The 6,000-nt window shown below is 43.2% G+C and overlaps 1 non-coding gene across 1 annotated transcript; it reads right to left on the bottom strand.

Annotated features, from left to right (window-relative positions):
- Nucleotides 1-518: 518 nt before the first annotated feature.
- On the bottom strand, nt 519-625 carry LOC120855255. The gene has a single exon (XR_005719218.1). It is a non-coding gene; the product is annotated as a U6 spliceosomal RNA (small nuclear RNA).
- Between the last annotated feature and the right edge of the window lie 5,375 nt (nt 626-6,000).

Below are 6,000 nucleotides of genomic sequence, written 5' to 3'. Positions count from 1 at the left end.
CTTCTTCTTGGTGTGTTCAGTTCCCCTCCCTGACTTTCGTTATTAGCACCATCCTCATCCGTCCCGCTATCTCAGAGGGCCTCTTAGTACTAAATGAACATGTAAAACTGACATTACACAAAACAAAAGCATGGGGGAGACTTGAGTTCTTAATAATGCTTCTGAATAGTTCTTATCCCTTGATATTCACAAAACGGCTTGGAGCAGCAAGATCTTCACGCTTAGCTTCAGAGATCTGGCCAACCTGGGACAACAGTCCTGGTAATTCTGGGGCACGGAGGAAACTGCATGGCTGACCTCATCTTCAGAGGGGTTTTTCTGTGTGGTCCTGCCTCCCGAGTGTCCGAGAAGGAAAGCAGCTTCAGAGACGAAGCACTTCCAGCTCTTGGGATACACACCCTATGAACATGAAGTTATTTCTATGAAACTGAGAAGCTTGGGTCTTAGATTCTTTTTTTTTTTTTTGGCGATTCGTTTCATATATATTATACATGTTTCAATGCCATTCTCCCAAATCAAAAAATATGGAACGCTCCGTGAATCTGCATGTCATCCTTGCGCAGGGGCCATGCTAATCTTCTCTGTACCGTTCCAATTTTAGTCTATGTGCTGCCGATGCAAGCACTTCGATTCTTCTTAAAGAAAGCTCTAAACTACCTGGAGCTCTACCACCTGAGCTCTATAAACAGTGAAGCTGTACTCCTATAACTACGCAAACACAAACTCCCCAACGTACACCCAGTAGCCATGTCACCATGGTGTTAGTAAATACCCCCTCTCATAAACCTGAACTCTCCCCAGTGCAAAGCAAATCTGGTAGCTGGTAATACTTGCATTGCACTTATGTGTTTACAGAACAGTCACATATATGACATAATTTCTCACACTCACCACCTAAGATGTAGAATTTATCATTATTCCTATTTACAGATGAAGCAAATAGAGCCAACGGACATTCACTGACAAAATCACACAGCTAGTACAGTCTTATAATTCGGGGCAATCATTTCCCACCAGCACACACCACCTCAGATTTTTTCATTCTGACTGGCTACAAATTCTGACTCCTAACTTCTCCTAGATAATTCAGAAATTTCCCTAGTCCACCAGGGAACTGGCTCAGTCACTATTCCTTTCTACCTCACCACCTTCTCCCTACCTTCTGCCACCAAGAGCCTACATTGGAGGTCCCTGGCGGTCCAGAGGAGCCTGGGAGGGTTACGGGCCATGAAGAATTGGACATGACTTAGCGACTAAACAACAACAAAACCAGTGGTGAGGGCCCCACACTTCCACTGCAGGGGATATGGGTATGATCCCTCGTTGGGAAACGAAGATCCCACACACCCAGCAGCCAGGAAAAAAAACAAACACCCACATACAGGATGTTGTTAGGCAGAGTCCACCTAGAGTCACTGTCAGTTGTAACTTAAATTCACCACTAGGCGGAGTTAATCTCAGCAATCCCAGAAATCCATGGGCTGCAGAACAGAGGGTCCAGAGTTAAAAATAGCTCAACAAATTGTTTTAAAAACAAGAGACCGCTGGATACTGGCACAAGTTTCCCCACTTACATGAGGCTATACCCCAAACAGCCAATGGCCCATCATCAGGGAGTTAAGAAAGAATTTCCAGTTTAGACTTTATCGCTCAGAAGCAATGAACATCTGTAAACCTACCCAGGTACTCTGCTCCAGTTGCTGCCTCTGAGAGGACAGGTCACATGGGCTTTGCATCAACTTACACCTAAACCACAAACCAAGAAACTAAAACCCTATACAACCAAATATTAATGTATCAGAATACGGCTAATACAAAGGAAACCACTACCTATTTAACAACTCAAAAAAAAAAAAAAAATCAACCCACTTGCAACTATACTCACTGACAAAAGAGGAAATAAAAGCCAGGTGACACTGCCCGAAGTCTGACAAATAACCAGGATGGGGGTGGGGGTGGGGAGGGTGGGGGTTGCAGCAGAGGAAACAAGGGACCATGAGTTAACAAGTGATTTCATCTCCCTGAAGTCCAATGTACTCTGTTGGAATAACTTCAATTTATACTCATTTCTCGGAGAAGGCAATGGCACCCCACTCCAGTACTCCTGCCTGGGAAATCCCATGGGCGGAGGAGCCTGGTGGGCCGCAGTCCATGGGGTCTCGAAGAGTCGGACACGACTGAGCAACTTCACTTTCACTTTTCACTTTCACGCACTAGAGAAGGAAACGGCAACCCACTCCAGTGTTCTTGCCTGGAGAATCCCAGGGACGGGGGAGCCTGGTGGGCTGCCGTCTATGGGGTCGCACAGAGTCGGACATGACTGAAGCGACTTAGCAGCATACTCATTTCTAGCACTACCTTCTATTTGTGAATCTGGACCTGTGTACTCTCTGCAGGTGAATTAGAATATTCCTGGAAGAGTGAAAAAGATCTCCATCTTCAACAAAATGTGTACAGTACACTTGTCTTGAAGTTATCAGGGAAATACAGCCTTCCTCTACATTCTAGCTTTAACTTAGAAAACCTCAGCCGAACTCTACAATTCAAATACCTGCCCCCTTCTCAAACTGCTGCCTAAGCAACCTAACCGCTGAGATGACTGCCTAAACTATCTCAGTGTCAGTCCACCAGTAAGACTATGACTACAAACTTTGTAAACCTTCTTTCAGACTAAGGCTTACGAAGAACTGAATGCCAGTTTGGGACCACAAGTATGGAGAACCTCTTCCTCAAAGGAGAAAAAGGCTATAAAGACTGTAGTCTAAAATTACTCTAAAACTCATGTCAGATATAAATGGAACCTTGAAGAGACAATCTAGTGCCACAGTTCCGAAACCTGGGGCATATTAAAACAGCAAATGAGCTTTAAAGCCATGATGTTCCTACAAAAAATAATTTGAAAAAAATTGTGATGCCCAGACCCTATTTCCAGGGATTGCCTAAAATTGCTGCAGGCATTATTTTCCTTTTTTAAAATAAGCTCCAAAGGTGCCATTCACACAGAGTTAAGAACCACTGAGGCACACACTGGTCCCCAAACATAACGAATCAAAGGTCTACCTTGGGAATATCTAAAAACTAGATTGATTCCCAGGTCCCACCCCACACCTATGTAGACTTGCACTTGAAACCTCAATGACAGTTAAGTACAGACTTATTTTATACACAAAGGGGCCAGGAGAGTGAAGCTGCCTGCACACGGAGTTAGGACTGTCATTCTCCAATGGCTCCAGAGCCTAGTACAGAACAAGAGCTCTGACGAATGAATGTATATTGTAGGCATGCACGTGCAGAGAAAAGTTTTACTCTCTCACATGGTTATTCGAAAAAAGGGCAGGTATCAAAACTGTAAAGGAGAGAAAATTCCAAGCAGAAGTCAAGAACTCACATCTGTTTTATTCTCTGCTAATATCCTCAAGAGCCTTATTAAGAAGGAAAGAAAGAAAACCGTACTTTTTAATTACTAAATCTGAGGGAAATGAACGTCTGAGTGGCAGGCTTTGGGCTTGGCTATGTGGAACCCTCTGGACAATGGAACGTGAGGGATTTTCAATGTGCTTGTTCCTGCACCCACTCTGGCTCACTACCTGATGTCCTCTCCGGAAGGCTCCAGAACAAGAAACATGAAGCCAACCTGAGCCCAATCTGAAGCTTGGAGGCAAAATCCAACTGACCCACAATCTAGAAAAATAAATGCTGTTGCATAAGGCCAGCTGAGAGTTAGCGTGGTTTGTAATGCACCATTATTGTAGGAATAATGTTTTTTTTTTTTAAAGGAGGAGGGGCTCTTCAGAAAAAAAAGACAAGTAATATATAAACAAAGTATTGTAACAGCCCTGGAAAGAAGAAAATATTAAGGTGAGGTCTTCTGTTGAGCTTTTTAAGTTAAATCACCATGCTCTGAAGTTAGGGCAAACTGGGTAAGTCTTACAGAAAACAATGAGAGCTAAATCAGGAATGTGATTCAAAGACACTCCCCTCACATATTATTCAGATATCCTAACCATGAAGAGCTGTCTTTCCTGAAAAATAATAGAGTTGCTACTTCTTGGTGAAAAAACATCCAAATTTTCAATGTATGTTAGCTGTACCCAGAGAAGACTAAGTTTCAAACCTCAAGAAGCAGGGTCCCTGTACACCAGTTCCTTAGCATTCAGCACCCTCCAATAACCACTAACAACATCAAAATGGGAGGAGAAAATTAAGAGAACAGTCCAAATCTAACAATGAAGAAAAAGTAGTATGTTATCCATTCTATGAAGATATTGTGAAGATAATTAGAAGACACCAATGATCTAACGACAGCTTTTCAGAAAAAAGCACCACTACACTAAATGTATAACACAAAACTTTTAAGAGCTATTCTGATTATATTCAATACTATGAAAATAAGCCCTGCCTCAGAAAAAGGAAATATAACATTTTAGAAAGCCGAAGAATTGATGCTTTTCAACTGTGGTATTGGAGAAGACTCGCGAGTCCCTTGGACTTCAAGGAGATCCAACCAGTCCATTCTGAAGGAGATCAACCCTGGGATTTCTTTGGAAGGAATGATGCTAAAGCTGAAACTCCAGTACTCTGGCCACCTCATGAGAAGAGCTGACTCATTGGAAAAGACTCTGATGCTGGGAGGGATTGGGGGCAGGAGGAGAAGGGGACGGCAGAGGATGAGATGGCTGGATGGCATCACGGACTCGATGGACGTTAGTCTGAGTGAACTCCGGGAGTTGGTGATGGACAGGGAGGCCTGGCGTGCTGCGATTCATGGGGTCGCAAAGAGTCGGACGCAACTGAGCAACTGAACATTTTAGAATAAAAGAAATACTGTAATCATTCCTTTGATTCCATGATCAACCTTCTATTCCCTTAAAATATATTAATATAGTCCTTCTATTGGCATAAAAACCAACTCAAAGGGAACTCCCTGGGGGTCCAGTGGTCAAAACTAGGTGCTTTCACTGCTGGCGGCCTGGGTTTGATCCCTCGTCAGGAACTAAGATCTTGCAAGTCATGTGGTGCAGCCAAAGAGAAAATCCAGCTCAAAGGATGCCAACTTTAACAAACTACAGAACCTATTTCTAAGACCTTCAGTAAAACATGAGTATTTTAGAAATACAGTGATGTATTTACTGGGTGTTTTATTAGGCTAAATGTTGTAAATTTTGCCATAAGCTAAGTCTGCCAAGGACTTTTTTAAACAGCCCTTTTCCAATCTCTATTATCACACACGCTGGGCTGTATCACTAACCCAAAGATAACAGACAAGTTTGTTAAGTCAAATAGGAAAACAATAAACAGAAAACAATGTCAGTTTCATCTACTTGCTTCTGATACGTGGAAATCAAATTGAAAATGCTTAACTAAAAAACAATGTTAGCTTCAAGCAATGTTCTTCTGATGTGTGAAAAATGCAACAATACCACCATGTAACCTGCTCTATTTCATTTATTCATTCTTGAAACCATGTCCTCATCCAATGACTATTTTCAGAGCTATCTCTCCTGTGTCAAACACTGCTCTAGACCAGGGATCCAGTGAGAATCAGGACGGACCCGTGTGCCACTATTCCAAGAACAAGGGATACGGAGTTCCTGCTCCCCAGAGTCTCATAACATGATCCAGGTGTCTCAGGTACAGCCAACATGGAAGAAGTAAGACACATTGTTTAAAACAGTAAAGCCTAGATTTGCTTCTTCCTAATCTCTTTCCATGCGAAGAGTTGACTCATTGGAAAAGACTCTGATGCTGGGAGGGATTGGGGGCAGGAGGAGAAGGGGACGACCAAGGATGAGATGGCTGGATGGCATCACTGACTCGATGGACATGAGTCTGAGTGAACTCTGGGAGTTGGTGATGGACAGGGAGGCCTGGGGTGCTGCGATTCATGGGGTTGCAAAGAGTCGGACATGACTGTGCGACTGAACTGAACTGAACCTCTTCCCAACCAGCCCAGCTAAGTTCCAGCACAGAACAGAATCAAGTCAAACATGACTCCACATA

This window comes from Oryx dammah, unplaced genomic scaffold, assembly GCF_014754425.2.
Source record: "Oryx dammah isolate SB20612 unplaced genomic scaffold, SCBI_Odam_1.1 HiC_scaffold_27, whole genome shotgun sequence".
In the NCBI taxonomy this organism is placed as follows: Eukaryota; Metazoa; Chordata; class Mammalia; order Artiodactyla; family Bovidae; genus Oryx; species Oryx dammah.
Note: the sequence above shows the minus strand (reverse complement) of the source record. Positions and strands in the feature narration are given on the sequence as shown.